This window comes from Haliotis asinina, chromosome 2 (assembly GCF_037392515.1).
Source record: "Haliotis asinina isolate JCU_RB_2024 chromosome 2, JCU_Hal_asi_v2, whole genome shotgun sequence".
Taxonomy (NCBI): domain Eukaryota; kingdom Metazoa; phylum Mollusca; class Gastropoda; order Lepetellida; family Haliotidae; genus Haliotis; species Haliotis asinina.
In genome coordinates this window covers 65,816,335-65,838,131 of record NC_090281.1, presented here as the reverse complement: position 1 = coordinate 65,838,131, position 21,797 = coordinate 65,816,335, and the positions used below count along the sequence as shown (strand labels likewise).

At 41.4% G+C, this 21,797-nt stretch overlaps 1 protein-coding gene across 3 annotated transcripts in view; it reads right to left on the bottom strand.

Annotated features, from left to right (window-relative positions):
* Positions 1-21,797, bottom strand: part of LOC137274170 (beta-1,3-galactosyltransferase 1-like) — a 40,801-nt gene that overhangs the window by 11,702 nt on the left and 7,302 nt on the right. The window contains exon 1 of one of the 3 annotated variants that reach the window (XM_067807207.1): positions 8,325-8,501. The exons of the other annotated variants lie outside the window; for them this stretch is intronic. The gene's annotated coding sequence lies outside the window, so the exon portion shown is untranslated. Of the gene's footprint in view, positions 1-8,324; positions 8,502-21,797 lie in introns of those variants that run through there. 3 annotated transcript variants of the gene reach the window in all.

Below are 21,797 nucleotides of genomic sequence, written 5' to 3'. Positions count from 1 at the left end.
AAGAGAGGCATTTTTGAACTCATTTGCCTAATATGAGACCACATGCATCACATTTGCTTCGTTGTACGGCAGGACTGAAGTCCTAGACACTCAAGCTTCCAAATACGGACGCCCACCCAAAGAACTCTCTTTGCCCAACGTTGGCCCAACTTCAACAGACCTGAGCTCTATGCACAAGACCACACCCCGCCACAAGTCCGTGCAGTTCTTGTCATAGTGGAGATACAGTGCATAACAAGGTCAACTTGCCAGCTGTTTGGATGGCCATGTCTGTTACTAAACATATGGTAGGTGCAATACCACACATGCAAAGAACAGCATGCATGAGCAGAATCGACTGACGATAGTTTTCGGAGGTCCAAGAGCATCATCGACACAGAAAGGGCTCGATCATTCAAGACTTGCGGAAACGTTTCAGATTGTCCACACAAAAGTGGAAACTGTCAAAACCGACATCTTTCCAATCCGGCAAGTTGTCATCACCAGTATAAAATCTCAGTCCCGCCCGCGGCATGTACATTTATCATGAGCTCTACAATCCGTCATGTTGTCTAAACCGGATTATTTTTTAAGTCCCGATGAGTGCCGGTTTAGATAGCTTCCACTGTACGTGATCTTATTGAGACGCGTTGTGTGAATTATGATTGTCATGTGAATGTGAAGAATGAAACAAACATGAAAGTGTTGTCCGAGCACATGCCACAGTATTCTCCCATTGTCTACGCGGGGATCCACATACCAAACAAACTAGGGAAGTTCTGATAACGTCCACTGCAGATTACATTCAGGATGATGACTAATACGGAATTTATAGAATTAATCCCACTTGAAACCACGTGACATGAAATCCTACTAGCAACCGCATTGCTGGCGTCCACAAGTGTGTGAAATTGTAACGGTCTTTTTGAAGCTGCATCATTTGAAACAAAGACATAGCAAAACACACCATCACTGAAATAGATAAGCATTTTACAAACAAAAAGTATGAGTTATCATTGAGGTTCAATTACTTACTGAAGCAAACACTTATTTTGAACCATAGGACAACACCGATTTCGGATCGCTGCGAGAATAGTTCCTTCATTACATATGTTGACGCAGTCCATTATATACCATCCTGATACATCTCGCTAGGATCTATATTTCACCTTGACTGTCACGTGACGCCAGATAAAGGATCATTCGCCGTCACTGGGGTTAGGAAGGACTTATATTGTAAAAACTCTGTGAAGGTTATGCGGTTAGCATTGCCACCGTTATCAGATTCGCCTAAGTAATCTAGGTGGGGGTCCCTTGATTCCGAACATACAGGCAAACAGACACAGAGACACACACCTACCCCACCCCCGACCCCCATCCCCCAACAAAGAGGCACTGTCATACGCGCGCACGCACCTACACACACAGACACACACAGACATACACACAGAGAGAGAGAGAGACACACACACAGAGACACATATAGAGACACACACACTAAGACACACACAGGCACACACACACACACACATTCACTTCCTCCCACTCCGTGAAGGTGAGAGGGGATCGTTCACATCTTTGTCAACAATAAACAAGATTATGGAAATCAACGCAAGGTTATAGTTGATCTACGGACATTCATCAAACAAAACAGCATGGACTGAAGTCACTTGCAGGACTAGAGGGTGACCGGGCTTGGTGTCTGTCGGCGACAGTTCCTGTATTTGTGCAGGGTTACCTTCCTCTATCGACACACAGGTATTTTTCTCATTTCACTGAAAAATCAGTCATTTTTATCTTTCTCCCTTATGCACTTACAAAAAGCGTCCTCCTTCCATCAAGGCATGGCATGAAGTTACTGAGCACACGATGTTGCTTGTGCCCCTCCCGTCAGCCAATAGGGATAGCGTTCAGGCAGCCGGTGGACGGTGTAGACAAACAGATATGAATGGAGTGTTTCCTCAGAGCCGGTGTGCGATTTCTGAACAGATTTTTGTAAACCTTAGCAAATGATAGAGCAATGAGTTCAAACATGGCTGTTGTTTATAGAGATTCCAACAATACCTGATAACTTCATGGACTCCCTCTCTCCCTGTGATGAGAGCGTGACATTTATCTTCTTTGGGTCATATAAGGAAACGGTTTTTCACATAGCTCGAAAACCTTAATCCTTCTTCAAACTATTTCAGAATCATTACTCCTGTCCAAAGTTAGAGGAAGTATTCTTCAAAGGGTTATTCTTTTCTTGGCGATTTTATTGTTGAAATCCAATCAGATGTTAAACATGCTCCTTGAATTGCGCACATATCCACTCCAGGTATAATCGTGTGCGTGTCTATATCCCTTGGGTAGGCTAATGATTGATCTCTGAATACATGTATATATGATTTTGATTTTGATAGTAACCAGCAAACACATTTTAATTGAAAATGAGCCCTAGTGCGAAGAGATTCTGTACCTGAAACTGAAGAAATTTAAGTCTTTAGCACTGCAGAGAAGGCTTGGCAGCGGGCAAAATAATGTGGTTCAGGGACTGTGAGACAGACTACCCATGAGGTGACATGCAAATGTGTAAGTACATCGCGTCACTTCTCGTGGTGTGATCACTCCACTAGGCCATAATGTAACAGTTACTAACTTAAAATGATCTTCAACACAATTGAATTCCTGGTAGTATTTTGACCTGAAATACATTCCCGAATTCATCGTAGTGTGTATTCTTACTGCAGTCGTTGCCGGACGTGCTCACGTAGAATGTGGTTACTGATGATGATGATGATGATGATGATGTTACACGTGCATAAAGTGGATCATTATGACGGCGCAGTAACGAAATACAGCACCGAGCGTGTACATAGTACATTGGCCATAGTGTACTAACACCAGGCACAATTAACATCAGATATCTGTCAAAAATCTCTACCTGAAAACCTCCATTTTCGAATACATCAGCAAGAATCAAGCCCATGCCATCATGTAGCATGACCATATAACACCAGACACAATTAGCATCAGATATCTGTCAACAAACTCGACCTGAAAAGCGCCATTTTCGAACACATCCTCAAGAATCAAGTCCGTGCAATCATGTAGCAAGACCACTAAAATCCTGGCGTCAAACTGGCGTCAAAGGAGACTTCAACGGGTCATAGAGGCAATCAGGAGATCCCAACCAGCAATAAACCTTGACAAGGGAACATACCTGCCTAGCGTACGTTAATTTAATTATCTGTGCTAACTTCCATGTCTTCACTGACATCTATCAGTGTTTTTATTCCCCATTTGTCCATCATTACCAATCGGTCTTGGGCCCCCTAACACGACAACTCGCCTAGTTGTCCATTGCCATTATCAGTCGGCACTACTAGGTCTAGAAGACGGAACCCAAAAAATGGTGAAAATGTGGTCCTGTTCTGGCGACAGAATGGGATGTGACTTCTTCACAATTAGGAACGGTTTAGCCAGCTACCGAGCGTGACTACCATAGGGGCCCTTTTAAGGTGTAACACGTCACATCAGTTATGGCAACATCTGGTTAGATTTTCATCAAAATGTTAGTTTTGGAATGCTTAGATCATGATTTAAAATTGTGGACAATAATATTACATATATTGTCATCGCAAAAATATTTAGGCAAAGTCAAAGGTCAGTTTTAGAAGAAGGGCATGTGATGCGAAAATACAAAGTATAGCTATTTTTATCCAAAATTATAGTTCTTTTTATTCAGCTATATCATTTGAAGATCATATATACCTTTGGTTGGTACTATATGCATGAGACCCGTGAAGGTCCCGGGGTAGAATAGGCCTTCAGCAACCCATGCTTGTCATAAAAGGCGACTATCCTTGTCCTAAGAGGCGACTAACGGGATCGGGTGGTCATACTCGCTGACTGGGTTGACACATGTCATCGGTTCCCAATTGCGCAGATCGATGCTCATGTTGTTGATCACTGGATTGTCTGGTCCAGACTCGATTATTTACAGACCGTCGCCATATAGCTGGAATATTGCTAAGTGCGACGTAAAACTAAACTCACTCACTCACTCACTATATGCATGAAAACCCATTACAAGGAAACAAAAACAAAAGTTGGTACTTTGTACTGTACTCTGTTCAGCAGTGAAAGTTCCATGCTTTACATAGTATCAACGATACCCAATATGTCGAAGATACTACTGGACTATCATAAGAATCACACCGCATAACAGAAAGCTACTAAATGTATAATTCTGTTATTCCAGATGCCATTATTGTGCGCCATTTTTTATGTTTTCAAAGTGAAACATTACGACTTCGTTGTCAAGATTTGGTTTACACTGGCAATCATTAGTATATTGTAAAAGATAAGGCACATTTATCAGAAAGGAGTTACACACCCCTCGCACACCTCTGAAATACACACTATTTTCCAATGCATTCCTTTGGATTATAATTTTCGATTCTTTTTAAAGCTTTCTTGGGTTCTAAATATGAAAATTTCAACATGTGGGGAAACATTTGTAAATTTGAAATTTTCAGATGGTTTCATGGCTTAAAAACTTGTCATGCTCATGTTACCAGTGCAAAAATAAAATGATCACAGAAAAAAACTGAGTTTGCATTGTGTTATTCAGATATGCCTTTGAAATCAACGTTCATAGTGAAGGACTGGCTGAGCAAGACATTGTTATGCAAGCGGACAGGTTTCCACAAAAGGGTTACAGATGTTACAGACTTACATGTTGTCATTCACATTGAGGTTGATAGTTGTTTCAGCTATGCAGCACGTTATTACTCTCTCCTGGTTTATTGATTGTTAACTAACACCATAACAGCATTCAATCAGTAACAAAACATCTGTATAAATACCTGTGATATGAACCTGCTTAAAGCTGCATTACTCACAGGTACTTTCACACAGTCTTGCTTTACATTTCAAAGTCTCTTGACGTAAGTTTGTTTTCAAATTATTGATTTAGTATATCAAGTTGGCTATCTGGAGGTATGGACGTATCAAAGCATTAAGGTCTTGAACAGATACCTCCCGTCTTTTCTCTTTTTTCACTTTGCGCTGGATAATTAAAACATCACACATGCAGTTGTACATACAATGTACTTGGAGTAGCCGTCCCTTATTCCATAAAATTCAGAAATATAGGTATGGTCTTGAAAAACCAGTAAGCATACCCGGGGCATGTTTGAATCCATAATTACAGGATCCTGATATGATACATCAAGCTCAAGCCCTGGGATAAGAACCAGTGGTGATTTAGCCTGGCTTCATTCTGGACTATTGCATTACCGTAAGGATTTGGCCGAAAGTTTGGAGAATGAGACGGACAACAGCCATGTCCAAGTCCCAGCCATACAGAACGAATATGGTTCTTTCAAGGGGGTAAACGTATTTTTTTTTAAAATCTCATAGAAATATTAGCATTCGTATTTCGGAAAATAAATACACTGAATATAGATCTGGATAAACAGAAGGCGTCCTTCGTTTAAAACACACTCTACTGGTCACAGCTGGTTGCTTCATAATATCTTTTGGAACGATGCAGTTGACTACAGCCGACTTGGTAGTGTTCATCTAGTAAGGTCTGCCAATATTTTAGAGCTGATGTATTGTCGATAGTGAGTCATGTGAATCAATTCTATGATGCGGTAACTACTTTCAATTCATTAACGCACTGCTTAAAGGACAAGGTAGTCATGCGACATACTGAAATCGGGAAATGAACGACAGATGGTCTTTTGGTATCTATATAGTCGAGGTCACCCACTACTGTCAATATGTTTAGCAGATTTCAAGGTTTTCAGTTCAAAATCATAATTCTACACCTTACGCCAACGTACATACCAGCTTCTGTGATGACCAGGCAAATGCAGCTTGACAATTGGCCCTCTGAGGTACGACTTATGCAGAGACAAGCTAATATTGGCAACATACATTGTGTTGCCAGTAATAGCATTTGGAGTGATCTACAGCCTAGGACTAGGACGGGTCCAAATCTTCAACTCGCGTACCTCACCCCTATTGCTCTACCCGGATACCCGTTATGTTAATTCCTGACAACATCTTGACCATGTATTATATTTAAAAAGTGACTGTAAATTATGTCAAAATCTTGAAACATAATGCAACCTTTTATTCATGAAAGAATATTTAACACTTTTCAGTGTTTAATCTATCAGTCACCTGAGCATTACAGGCCAGGGTTTCGAGTTGGGAACTCGAGTCCAACACATTACCCACGCGTCCCGTGTATCCGGGCTACCTGTCCCAGCCCTGCCACATCATGAGTCTGAGTATGCATTTAATCATTCCCACATGTTCACAAATATGTTAGGTCCAAATCGATCTTCGACAACCAATGTTGTCGTACGACGGAACTAATGTGATCAGAAGATTGTTGTCACATCCTACTTGAAAGATCGCATCGTATCCTACTTGCAAAGAACACTGAGGCGTGCATAACTTTTTCAAAGTTACAGTAAAGCAAGATGTTAATATCAATATTATCCAGGAGCATCTTTGAGTTTATCCATAAAAGTAGGTACATAATGTTTTGTATTTAAAGAAATACGTTTTATCGTAATAAAATCTCATGAAATAGTCTTCTGTGATAGTGTTGCAAAAACGTTAATGTTAAATTGTGCCGTTGACATTCTTCAAATTCATATCTGTGCATTTAAAAGTCAGTGTGCAGGAAGGTGTAGCTGTAAGAGCGCGAACCTGTTGTGTACTTCAACATGTGGACTTAAAACGTCTTGACATTGACGAACATGTCAACTGAGAATACACTGTGCCTATTAAAGCAATTAATGCGAATTGATATGAAGGAAATGTTGCTTGCGTTATGATCAAAAGACTCACTCATCATTCTTTATGTGTCTTCTTCAGTGTGGCTTTTCTTTTACAATATACTAATGATTGCCAGTGTAAACTAAATCGGGAAAACGAAATCGTAATGTTTCATTTTGAAAAACATAAACAATGGCGCACAATAATGGCATCTGGAATAACAGAATTATACATTTAGTAGCTTTCTGTTATGTGGTGTGATTCTTATGACAGTCCAGTAGTATCTTCGACATATTGGATATCGTTGTTACTATGTAAAGTATGGAACTTTTACTGCTGAACTGACATTATGTAATATTGCTGTTCAAAGTACCAGGTACCGACTTTTGAAAAACATAATGTTGGAGAAAATTACCATTATTTTTGTACAGTTGAATTCATATTTGTCATCAAATGCCCTTTCCATTAAAACTGACCTTTGACCTTACCAACATATTTCGCGATGAGCACATAGGTAGTATTATTGCCCACAATTTTATATCAAAAACTGAGCATTCCAAAACTATAATTATTTCCATGAAAATATGTCACTCCAAACCAGAGTTTTTAAATGAAACAATCTAGCTATAGGTTAAAATGGTGTCATAACTGACATAACATGTTGCACGTTAAAAGGCCTCTCGGTTGCTGATGGCAACCGGCTTTAAATCAAAGCTAATTTAAAATCATTCCTGATTGTGAAAAATCACATCCCATTCGGTCGCCAGAACTGCTGCACATTTTCACCATCTGGGGCTCCGGGCTTCTAGACCGAGTGGCGTCTCTGGTTAAGTGTCCACCATTGATCATATAACTCTTATTGTTTTACATGTACTTAGGGAGCGTTCAGGATTTATGGCTACAGGTTAATGATTTTATGTAGAAGCATGAACAATGTGAATTACTCAGACACACCTCCTCAAATTTATGTACAAAATTAGTGCCATAGTGCTGACCAAATTTCAAACAGGTTCCACAAAACTGAATTCTCATATGTATTGAAAAACAAAGACAAATGCATGCACCGCAACAAACAAACATACGCCCCACAATGTCCCACTACACACTGCATACACTACCAACAACACAAAATAGTGCTCCAGAGTTCACTGGACACAAAACCACACCTAACACTACAAAAACTTCCAAGCTCACTAAATGAAGCTTTATGCATAATGATTTTTTATCAAAACTGGGTTTTTAGGTCGCATGTCATCCCACATGTGAAGTATGCATGGAGCTTCCCATTCACCTGATGAAGAAGTAAGAATATACTGGGAAACGGTGTGTTCCCCACAATAAAGAAGTTGACATCCATAAATGTTCCGCTGTTCTATTCCCCACACATCGTCGGTCCTTGTGTCAGTGTGGCCAGACGAAAAAGGACTGTCCCAGTACATACACTGACATACAGTACACCATGTCTGTACGCTGTATTAACGATGTGCATCCTGGATGCTCGCTATGTCACTATCATTTGGTTGCGAAGTTGACAAGAAAATCTCCCGCGCCCACCAACTTACCTTCAGAAAGCAGCCACTCAGTAATTGTATATGGTAGAAGTTGACGAAGGACACCAACTTTCACATAATGCTGTCGATCCGAAATTTGATTGAAATGATTACGTTTGAGCACAGTGTGAGCCAGCAGTCTTGAACGGTCCCAGCGTCACCTACACGTTCTCTTGTTTCACATGGCCGTTGCGGGCAGTATGGCTTGAGGCTCGTTCACCTTATCGCCACGCTGTTTGTCACATGACAGATTAGCACAAGGACCAGTGGGCTTACCGCGGAATAACACACACACAGGTGAGACTGGCCACTCCTCACGTGTGAAATACCGTGTAGTACACGGAACATAGATCTATGTTGTGTCTCCATGACTCATACTTCGTGTGAGTATTGTTCTACGCCGCTGTCAGCAATATTCCAGCAACGTCACGGCGCGGGCACCATAAATGGACTTCACACATTGTACCCACGTGGGGAATCAAACCCGGGCCTTCGGTGTGACGAGCGAACGCCTTAACCACTAGGCTACCCCACTACCCCACACCGTGTTGTGACACGTGAAGATCCGGAGTAGAATATGTCTACAGCAACCATTCCTGCCACAAAAGGCGACTAAGGGAATGGGTGGTAAGGCTTCGTGACTTGGTTGACACATACCATCAGTTCCCAGTTGCAAAGATAGATGCTCATGCTGTTGATCATTGGATTGTCCATTCCGGAATTTTGCTGGGTACGGCGTAAACATCACCTCGCACACTAATCGTGTTATAGTTATGTTACATACATTTACTGCATCGGATTAACAAGGACAGGTTGCAGGGATTACAATACTGACAATGTCACAAAGTCACAAAATGTTCCGTGTTTGTTAGAACTCTATTTCACAAAGTAAAATGCGGGTCATATTGCCATTGACAGGCAACTAATTACTGAGTGAGCAATTCCACGGCGATTGTAAGAATACACTGAATGTGTACATGATACTTACATCGGTCACAAGGGATATATATGTACGTTGTTCAATATTCCCATGTCCGGCACTGTACAAACACTCTTACTTCCCAAATGAACTTGTCCAGCCCAGCCCATTGAGGTCAGTATGTCGATATGCCAGCACACAGGCTTAATTGTCCTACATTATCCGCTTGGGATAGGCCTTGGTGTGAGCACATGGACCTTGTAACTTGAACACCTTTCATACATTTCCTTCTTTGGCGTATGAAAGCCGATAAGTAGATAAACAAATACACATGATAGGTGATAAACTGTTATTAGGGTGAACTACTCATTCAGTATTTGGAATAACGGTATCAGGTTCGCTTTTCACTCCTCATCTTTACACCCTGCAGTCACAACGGGTATACGTAGATAAGCGTCTCCTAATCGTGGCCTTCCTGTGTGCACTTGTCTCTGAGGTAACAACTATAAGTCCATGTTATAGATTAAAGATTTTTTCTAATGTAAATGAACAAATTGTCTAGCGTAGAATTTAATTTAAGCTATCTTGAATTGATTGCTGACATAATTACGTACAATATGATTGTAAACGAATTGGTGACATCTTACAATACATTTAGAGATATCACGAAATACTTTCTTAAAATCACAGAAATACATTTTCCGATATCAGTAATTCCATTTTGGATATCTGAAATTAATCAAAGATTTCTTCACATATGTTATGATGTCGTAAAAAAAACATTGATATCTTCAGATATAATTCAGGAAAACGACCTGACATTCGTTCGTATTTATACTGAGCTCGTATGACAGGTTAGGGAGTTTATTGGTCAGCAGCTAAGACTTCTCTGTATGATATGACATGTTGTGTCAGAGGACTAACCGCAGACGGATGGCCACCCAAATATTGTGCACTAGGTGCCCCAGTCAGTAAATCAAGGCAGACTCGCCACAAAACGACCAATTATGCCAGCTGTTTACAGTGTGGACGCTGAAGAAAAACACATGATGAGAAGCAGTCCTACGCCTAGCATTGGTCCTACCGACAGGAAGGTGATCGGAAAAAAGGCAATGGAAAAAACAAGGATAAAAGATTATAGGAAAACCAGATTTTTAAAATATGATCTCAAACCGTTTACTTTGTTTATACTGTATCTTATAAATTTTACTTTCATTGTTAGCATTAACAGAATCCTGTTCTGTAGTTATTTGCTAAAAAAAACAAAAAAAAACTATTTCAAAAACAACAACTGTTGTAGTTTTTCTAAGGTGACATCACATTTGTGCTTCGGTGTTGGGCAGGACATAAGGGATAGAAACATTCAGGAGTGACGCACCCAAACACGGTCACACATCTAAGGATTCTCCGTGGCAAACGTTGTTTAACTTCCCACACCAGCAAGTGAAGTATGGGGTGATGTACGCTAATGAAACTAAGTGTTTTAAGTATGCAGAAACTTTATCGCTGTTTAATGGCCCATGTAACTGTTACCTAAAATATTATGGCATTAGCAGCTGGAATATATCCTTTTGTATTAAAAAAACAAAGAAAACAATAAAAAATATAAAAAAACCACTGTTTTTGAGTGGTTGTCAGTTTGAGACTATCTGTGAAATGTCATAGTTTCCAGAAAAGGAACTTGTCCTAAATGCATCCTGTTCCCCGGGAGTAAAGCACGTAGCATCCGTGAGGAAGCTTCAGTTACTTCCTAAAACGTTAAACGTTAAAAACACAGTCGGCTGGCTACACAGCATGTGCTTCATGTTGGCACGCAACACTGACGCTTGTTCTTATTGACAAATTGGGGTTCATTGTATTAGCGTTCAGACAATGGATATACTTATAATATATGTTTGTGAAAGATGACGTCATGGCTTCGGAAATCCATTATAGAGTAAAGGAACACAGTGCAAAGAATGCGTCCATGCTGGTTACTTCATGTCCATGTCATATACACCACCTACACACATTAGTATGATCACAAGCTTGATATTTGCCTTAATCACAGTTCGTGCACGATCTTAATGGTCACATAACGACACGTGTTTTAACATAGTTTCTACCATTCTTCAGTACCAGGCTGACCAGTTAAGTACAGATCGAATTACAGCTGATCAGCTCACCAAAGTACAATGCCAGTCTAATTCACAGTTCATAACAAGACCCAGATGACGTTTAGTCCAATTCCAGTTTCACTGCAGTTGTCACCAACTCTTTTCCTATCCCATACAATCATGATTGATCACCTACTCTCAATTAACAGAAAACACTAGCCACTTCATCCCATCCTATCAGATATACTCATAACACGCCAGGGACTCACGTGAACCTATCGAAGTATCGCAATAGTTACCAACTCTGATCCTACCAAAATATAACACACACTTCATATTTCACTGTCTCGTACACGGACTGTTCAGTGGAACACACATACACAACAGATCACCTTCCTTAACAGAAGTGAGTACATATTCACCACAACAGATCACCCCCCTTAACAGAAGTGAGTACATATTCACCACAACAGATCACGTTTCTTAACACAAGGGAGTAAACATGCAACAGATCGCCCTCCATAACACAGATGAGTGCGTATTGACCACAGCAAATCACGTTCCATAACACAAGGGAATACATATTCACCATAGATTACAATGTCCCATGACACAAGGGAGTACACATTCACCATATATTACCATGTCCCATGACACAAGGGAGTACATATTCACCATAGATTACCATGTCCCATGACACAAGGGAGTACATATTCACCATAGATTACCATGTCCCATGACACAAGGGAACATATTCACCATAGATTACCATGTCCCATGACACAAGGGAACATATTCACCACAGATTACCATGTCCCATGACACAAGGGAGTACATATTCACCATAGATTACCATGCCCCATGACACAAGGGAGTACATATTCACCATAGATTACCATGTCCCATGACACAAGGGAGTACACATTCACCATAGATTACCATGTCCCATGACACAAGGGAGTGCATATTCACCATAGATTACCATGTCCCATGACACAAGGGAACATATTCACCATAGATTGCCATGCCCCATGACACAAGGGAACATATTCACCATAGATTACCATGTCCCATGACACAAGGGAGTACATATTCACCATAGATTACCATGTCCCATGACACAAGGGAGTGCATATTCACCATAGATTAACATGTCCCATGACACAAGGGAACATATTCACCATAGATTACCATGTCCCATGACACAAGGGAGTACATATTCACCACATGTGATCCCGTTCCATCAAACTACGGGTAGTATGTTCACAACAGCAGATGACCTTCCGTAATACATAATGAGAACCGAAAATTATTTTTGCAAAGCAAAATTATTTATCTAGAGCAAAAACTGATAAAAAAATATAAAAAGACAATAAAATAATATCATACATGTACTGTAGCTGAAACTCAATAGTCAGTATAACACTGCGTTAAAGCTCCGTCGATAAAAATTCTGTATGACATATAGACGTTTTCTTCACAACTTACCCTATATACGACTTGAGTCAGTCGCAACAATTTCTGTGTGAACCCGCGGCGATGGGTTGATACCTGAATTCACACTAAACTTCAAGTCCCGAGTGTTAGCGACTTTGAGATTTCGTTGTTACATAGAAAAACAACCACGGCCATGACAGCGGTTTATGGCTATTACTTCGGCAAACATCGGCAGCTCACACTTACGTCATCGGCAAACATCGGCAAATAGCGAGCGATTTTCTTGTTCCGAGTCAACAAGTCCGACCGGTAAACAATGAGTCGTGTAAAGAAGCATTTCAACTTACTAATCTGGGTTTCACTTTTGTGTGACTTCATTTGGGTTCAATATAGCTTTATAACTTGGAGTGGATTTTTTCGCTTCATCTTTTCCAAACTGAGAAGTACATTCGATCGAACAGGTACTGTTGTCATAGAAATAGCCAATGAACACGAAAACAAACGTTTAACCGAGTTACTTTTTATAGACAGACAAAAAGGGTCATAATCACACAGTATGGCGATATACCATTTTTTCAGTAAGAGGCGTGATAAGTAATACTTTTGTATTTATAGCCTAACCTGTTTTGGTTTAGCACGTCCTGACAATGAAGTTTGAACTCTGGAGAATATACCTCTCATGTTTTTCTTTTAAAAAATATCATATACATTATCCTCTCAATGCTCTGTCGTGTATCATCCCTGGGTAGTCTCGGAGCGTCCACACAAGGAGGATATAATTCTCTCATAACAAGTAAAGACTGTGTTGTTCCAGAGGACGGTCACGCCACTGCAACATTTGAACAATTGGCTTGTGTCTCTGGGGATAAACATTGCTAGGGCATCTCTGTTAGAGCCTAGCAGCTAGCACGCTTGTATTGTGGTATAGCGCTAAGAAAGTAACAACCGTTTCTCAAACATTTGGACTGAAATGATTCGGACTTGAATGGAGCTAAATGTCCGTGTCTTTGAATCCTATTCACTGCATCAAAACTCATTTGGAACATGTAAAGCCACTCGTTTCTTCAAACAAATAGAAACAGTCATGAGATAAATGAGATGACAAAGCGTTTTAGTCTGTTTCCATCAAGAAGCAATACATTGTTCTGACTCTCAAAATACTTTTCCCCGAGTGGATGATGGCGGTTGTGTCGTGGGATAAGGGACAGAGAGAAAATGTGACACAGATTCGTTAAGTCAACGTTAGGCCTAATAATAGCCCCCAGAGGGGTCAGACTGTAAATAAAACACCACAACAATCTCAAAATAAATGTTTGGTTTACAAATTAGTCTAAACCGCACGGAAGCCAGGTTATTCCTGAAATGTAATACCACCATATGGCCTGCGTGCTTTGATAAAGAGACAAGTGAATCAATGAAAGCATAAAACAGTCTATGATAATTGATCCAGAAAACACTTTTAAAAGAACAATGAACTGATCACCAACTGATCGCATATCCGACAATAATGACGTTCTAACACAGTGATCGACGCAAGCTCCCTTTCAGTTTCTGTCTTGCAGCTTATAACATGGGACTTAATGGAAATATTTCCGATGGCCACCTTACCTCGTTTGATCAGCAGGTAATTCTTTGATGCTACAGGTATGAACTTTAATGTGTATCTACTGCATTAGAAAGCCGGATAAGCATAGTTATACACCTATAGGTAATCCTAAACAAACGATCAAGGAATTACACACCACATGTGCGAGTCTCTCAAAGGATTGTTGTTTGACGCCGCACTCAGCAATATTCCAGCTATATCATGGCGGTCCGCAAATAATCGAGTCTCTGCACCAGACAATCCGGTGACCAACAACAAGAGCATCCGTCTATGCAAATGGGAACCGATGACATGTGTCAATTAAGTCAGCAAGCCTGATCACCCGATCCCGTTAATCGCTCCTTACAACAAGCAAAGCTGCTGAAGACCAAATCTAACCTAGGCCAACAAAGGTCCTCTGAATAGGGATTTCTATACTGATATTTACTGAGAACATTGCCAACTGAATCTAACTTGATATTACTAATACTTAAATCTAGGGGAGACTAGAACATATCTCAGCAAATTTTAAAATTGTGAGAGATACTGGTTTCTAGTAAGAGGATTGGCGATGGACGAATTCGGAACACAATACATCCCGGAGATGATACATGGTGATCCACTGTAATGACCACCAATGACTTAAAGGATCATAACCTATTGGGACACTTAGTTCATAGCATCGTTATGATTTGTCAGATATTTATTGCAGGCGTTTGGGTCTGGTGATGTCAGGCTTTGTAGGCTTTGGTCCTGTTCTGCTGATAGCTTTCAGCTGACGTTATAGGATGCCTAAGACGTTGATATCAAGTAACAGACGTGCGCAGTGGGGGACAGTCTGGTCTCAGTGGTGGGCGTGACTGCTATGGATGTTGTGCGTCTAACAATGTAATACATGACATTGTGTATTCACTAATGAATGACGAGTCGCTGGAGTTGGAAACGATTCGTGCTCTGTGACCGCCAGCCTTGGCGTCCTGGTAGCAGAACGTCGACCTTGACACTCTGCATACGGGAAAGCAAAGGTTGCGCAATGTGCAGTGTGAATCATCGAGGCAAGTGACAGTCACACTTGTTCCGGCGTTTTGTACACAGACCTTGAGTAAAAGTGGCGTTGAGTATAACTGACATTGATTACAACTGACGTTGAGTACACTGATGTTGAGTACAACTGACGCTGAGTGCAACTGACGTATGGTGACAACACGCCGACCTGTAACTGATACATCTCGTGGTCGTGCACGTATACGATTTCTAAAAGCTGACCCGTAACTGTTACCATTAGAAGCCTGATGAAAGTTTGCAGCTATTTGAGACGCTGTTAAGGGTTCGACTTCCCATAGTCTGGTTTAGGGGCAGTCGAGTTTAGGGGGCAGTGGATACTGTGCCGTCACTCACGGTTCACAAATGGTTCATAAGATTGTTATCCACTGCTATTTAAAATCTCAGATGCAATACTGATTCCCTTTTGTCTGGCGGGAACCCTCCTATCTTTCAAGGAGTAGTACTTGGCTGAACCAAGTCGAATCTCGCTGACTCATGAAGTCTGTGCATGGCTGACGTCTGTCAGTCGGATCTCTCTGACTCTTGAGGAGGAAGTCAAGTCTTTTCAGTGTCCGTTCAAGTGTTTACTTCTTTTGACTTGTTCATCGGTCCATCAAAGTTCAGTCGTGAGAATTTCACAATGCACATATTTATCTACAGGTTACAAAAACTTGGGTTCCAGACATGCAGTATTCCTGTCGTCCCGACATCGGACCTCATACAGATAAGACGACATTCGTGTTAACAACGTCAAAAATGATGACAGCTACAAGACAGATCAGTATGTTGCTAGGACACTGACAGCCAAATACCTGGATGCGGATAAAAAATATTGCCTAACCTGACGTGCATTGGGTCTCCGTGTCAACCATGCGAATAGTTGCGTTGCTACAGACTTCAACAATCTGAGGATCAATACAGTACTCTTTTAAATCAAATTTGCACTGGGAATGACAAGGATATGTATTTTGTGTGAATCTGGTTTGAAGATATATTGGTTCATCCTTTAACCTACATCTACACTTACTACACTTTCATTAATCGTAGAGAACTTTCACTTCTCAGTACAAACAACACAGATATGAAAATCCACCCGGACAAGTGTATATTGTAATAATAATTCCACTCACCATATCCCACATCCCACATAACATACCTCACACCTCACACCTCACATCCCACATCCAACATCCCACACACCACACTCCCTCACCACCACACAACCCACGCCTCACAACCCACAACCCCACTCACTCCGCATGCCCTCGCCCACATCCCAACTCAATGTCCTCAGCTTGACGGCGGTTGGTTCTTTCTAAACAACACGAGTTTGACAACACTTCACATGTCAAACTCGAGTTTGACAACACTGAAAGTTTAATGGAAAAGTTAGTGAGAAAAGAGACAGACCCTATGTCTTGACAAAAGTTTGACAACTATGAAATTGATGTTAGTTTGCGGTTTGAAGGCCGCTTTCTACTGTCATGTATGCACCTATTGTGATGGCCGCAGCGTACAAAACATGGCGTTATCTTCAAATGTACGTGATTTAGGTGTCCACGTGATGCTGGCCCTGTCAGTATCATAAGTGTCACATCTAAAACCTCCCAGGTGAATACGCAATGCAAACATGTCACATCGTATCTAAAGATTACATATATGCAGTTTCCTTGTCTCTGAAATCGTCCACTAGTCAGTATGAACTTGCATATTATGACCAGACCACATGTGTGTAATAGATACGCAGGTCAACCGACATATACTCAACTCTTGCACAGGTAACTACATGCAAATATATACTACACATGCTATCACTGTCTGGGAAGATATCACTGGTAGCCAGGACTGTCCATATGTCTACATGTACCTGTAGACACAGATAGTACCTATTCCTGTCTACATTTGTCCGTAGACGCAGATTGTACTTACTGTTGTCTGTCTGTAGACACATATGGCACTTACTACTGTCTGCATGTGCCGGTGGACACAGAAGGTACCTACTACTGACTGCATGAGATTGCAGATACATATGGTACCTATTACTGTCTCTCTGTAGACACAGAAAGTACCTTCTACAGTCTCACATGTGCCTGTAGACACAGAAGGTACCTACTACTGTGTATCTGTAGACACAGGTGATACCTACTACTGTGTATCTGTAGACACAGGTGGTACCTACTCCTATCTGCATGTGCCTGTAGACACAGAAGGTACCTACTACTGTGTATCTGTAGACACATGTGGTACCTATACTACTGTTTATCTGTAGACCCAGGTGGTACCTACTACTGTCTACATATGCCTGTAGACACAGGTGGTACCTACTACTGTCTACATATGCCTGTAGACACAGGTGGTACCTACTGTCTTCATGTGCCAGTAGGCACACATGGTATCTAGTATTGTCTACATGTGTCTGCAGACATAGGTGGTGTCTCCTACTGCCTAAATGTGCCTTTAGATACATTTAGACTACATGTGATTGTAGACACATGTACGTGGTATCTACTACTGTCTATCTGAAGACACAATGGAACCTATATACTACTGTTTATCTGTAGATACATGTGGTACCTACTACTGTCTACATATGCCTGTAGACACAGGTGGTACCTACTACTGCCTACATGTGCCAGTAGGCACACATGGTACCTACTACTGTCTTAGTCACGACACAAGTTGAGATGAAGACATCGCCCACGTGACACCATCCCTTCAGTGCACCATGTTCTTCGTGGCCTGTACGTGTACATAACAACAGCAGGAAGTTGAGGTTATCAAGCAAGTGTTATAGCAGAGACACACCAACGCCCAGCATCATCAACCAGCCTAATATATTCCACATCCTCATCTGCAGCCGGCAGACACTCGGCAACATGTACATGCTATCTGAAATTTACGACTAATTTGTTGCGCATGACCTATGGCTTAACGGTTTATAAATAGCCCTAACAAAGGGAGTTCATCGGCCAAAGTGGAAATTAAATCAGCTAAGAGTCTTGACTAATAATAATATCTGTACCCGACACATTTATAGAGCATACACTCAGCATATGCCCGCTCCATTGTTGTTATGTCGCAAGGTGCCCGGACAACTGCTGTTATGTCGCAAGGTGTCCGGGCAATTGTTGTTATGTCGCAAGGTGCCCGGACAATTGTTGTTATGCTAAAAGGGGCAGGGCCCATTGTTGTTCTGTCTTAGATTACCTGTGTTGTATGGTCCTGTCGCAAGAGTCTCAGGTCATTGTTTTTATGTCGCAAGCTGTTGTTATTATGTCTGAGATGACCCGAGGATATGCCCTATGGTTGTGTTGCTAGGCGACCGACTCATTATTATTATGATGCAAGGAGCGCGACACTTTGCTGTTTTGTTGCATGGTGACAGACCCTTTGTTTTTGTTGGGTTTTTTTGTCACAAGGTGCCTTACGCTTGTTATGCTGCAAGTTGCCCGACCTATTGTTGATATGTTGCAAGGTGTCCGATCCATTGTTGTTATGCAACAACAGGCAGGGCAACAACAACATCTACTAATAATGCTGGAAGTGACGCACCCTCTGAATCGACCCAATACGCTTCCTCTCAGAACAGACCCTTTAACTCTGCTACGGCAGCCGTTGTCAAATTATGCACGGTATTGCCAACATTGTAATATTTTGCAAAACGCATACTCTTTTATAAAGTTGACAAAGTATGCCAAGTGTATAAATGATGTTATTAAAAGATACATTCCGTGAGGTTAGACGCTCATTCCTTAAGCCCTCAGTCATTCACAACATAACCTGCACTTATTACCATTATGTAGATGAAGCGACGCGGTATACATGAGAAACGTCGCGTGATTTAGTTTCAGGTGAAGCATCATTGACAGAAATATACCATGTACACTTACACTTACATTTCACTTTCCCTTTTACTTTCGTAAGAGCAAAACTTGAAAAAAAGCCGGCGTTACAGGTCTCATTCCCTGTTTACCTGTCAGCACACCCCATATACAGTAGACGCTGGTGCACGACGTATTTCATATGCAGGTAACGTGAAGGACGTGTCTTTAATCGGGGCACGTTAAATAATGCACTTACTCATACGGGAAATCTAATCACGCCTACCTTCGTGTTCATTTGTTTTCCAGCTTACCTGTTCTTCAGGCCTAGAGAGTGGTGTTGGCGGATGTGATAGACATGGGTTTGAGCTTTGTCGTTTTGTCGTATTGATTCGGGTCTAGAAAAGGTCCACTCATTCCACTGAACGTCCTTGGAGATAGTGTTAAATCGATTCATTCATGTCATTAAGGAAGAAAATGAGTAAATTCAACCAGTGTTTGAGAGCCTATCACGTAAATTTGCAAATTTGTTAACGATAAATAACACCGACACAACCCGTTTCCATAATAGTCAGAAAGCTATTTGCATTCGCCAAAATGCAATTGGATTGATTATCGTCATTGTGGCAGGAATACTAGTAGTAGTAGTAGTAGTAGTAGTAGTAGTAGTAGTAGTAGTTGTAGTAGTAGTAGTAGTAGAAGTAGTAGTAGTACCACCAGAGACAGTAGTAGTAGCAGTAGTATAGCAGCAGCAGCAGCAGTAGTAGTAGTAGTAGTAGTAGTAGTAGTAGAGGAAGGTGTAGTAGTGCCTGCACAGGGCTTGTCACTGGGGCTTCTTACAGATGTATCAGTTTGTCGACAAACGCCTGACACCTGTGCTTGTTACAGATGTACCATCGTATCAAAATATGTCTGTCACTATGTCTTGTTATTGATGTACCAGTTTGTCAACATGCCTAACACTGTGGTGTGTTACTGATGTGCCGGTTTGTCAACATATGCCTGACACTGTGGTGTGTCACATGTGTACATGTTTGTCAACACGCATGACACTGTAGTGTATTACTGATGTGCCAGTAGATGAAGATGAGTTTGTTCAGTGTGGCCCTTATCAAAACTCCCTGCTGCCATTCCCGTACACTATCGATCTGTGTAACATCTTAATAGGAAGTCAGCTACTAGTACATTGTATAAGTATTGCTAATCTCTTACGTGTTTTGGATATCATCACGTCAGTGCAATAGGTTCACATTAGTAAGTTATGTTTATTAGTACCTGCCTGCATACATTTATTTACACTATCACTTATTACTATTACTTAACACTATGGCTGAATATCAGTGAGGTAGAACTGCATCGGATATCAAGTAGTTCTTATGTTTTAATATCATACACTCATTCTTATGTCCTGGCAGGGGCGGTGGGGTAGCCTAGTGGTTAAAGGGTTCGCCCGTCACGCCGAAGACCCGGGTTCAATTCCCCACAGCGAGGTTCGAGCGCACCTGTGACACAACCCCTAGTATACAGTACACAACCCTGTACACTTGAAAGAACCCATGTATCCGTTGGTATATGACCAGATGGTGGTCATATGAACACGTACAAACACCTAGTTGTGAGTAAAGCAACGTGCAGTAAACTTGGACAAAGTGCTGTGAATATGAGTCCCAGTCTACCCAGCTGTAAACTGGGTACCTCGTAAGGATGAGAGAACTACAAAAAGCTATTTCCGCTACACAAATATCCAATAATGATAATAAAGAATACGTTTTAAAAGTGATGTAAACCTAAACTCAGGAATTCATACAACCGTGACCGTAACATGGCATCGGGCGGTTTGACGTCGGGCGCAGTGCTTTAAAGAAGGTTCCTAACTACACCGGACTTGCGAGTGAGTCATTCTAACACATTTCCAAATATCCGAACTCTCGTGTGCGATTCGGTGTATTGTGTCCCGCCCTGCGTACCACTGTAACACGAGAAACTTACACGGAATGTTTCTCACGAACCGGTTCGTGCTCAAAGTTGGCCATATGGCCTTTGTCCCTTTTAGTTCCTGAAGTGGCCAGCAGGTGGCCATGCGGTAACCGCCACCAGGTGGTCTCATGTCTGGTTGCCCCATGGGTCGCTGACGGAAGTACCCTATTAACATGTCATTTTCATCTTGTGCATAAACTGACCGTGACATGCACATCAAACGGACTGTACCACACAGCTGAGACCTTCTATCTACTGTCCGTCCGCGAGAAGCTGATCTTTTGTTTGGCCGGAAGCGGAAGTGATACATGATCACAACGCGTAACAAAAACGCCTAAGACGTTGCTACATTAATTCTTTTTAAATTGTTCAATATCTAAATGCAGGAATTATGCAGGAAAACGACACACTGGCGTAGCAGTTTAATACATTTGTTACTGCCGGCCGCCGGTACCAGACCCGATTATAGACACCCATGTACCACTTGAAACCAATATGAACAAAACATATTTATATGGAGAAGATACACACGTTGTCGCTGTGTTATGGCTCAGCACCTTGCGAGTACAGACAGTGAATAAACTTGGACAGTCCAAGTTAACACAC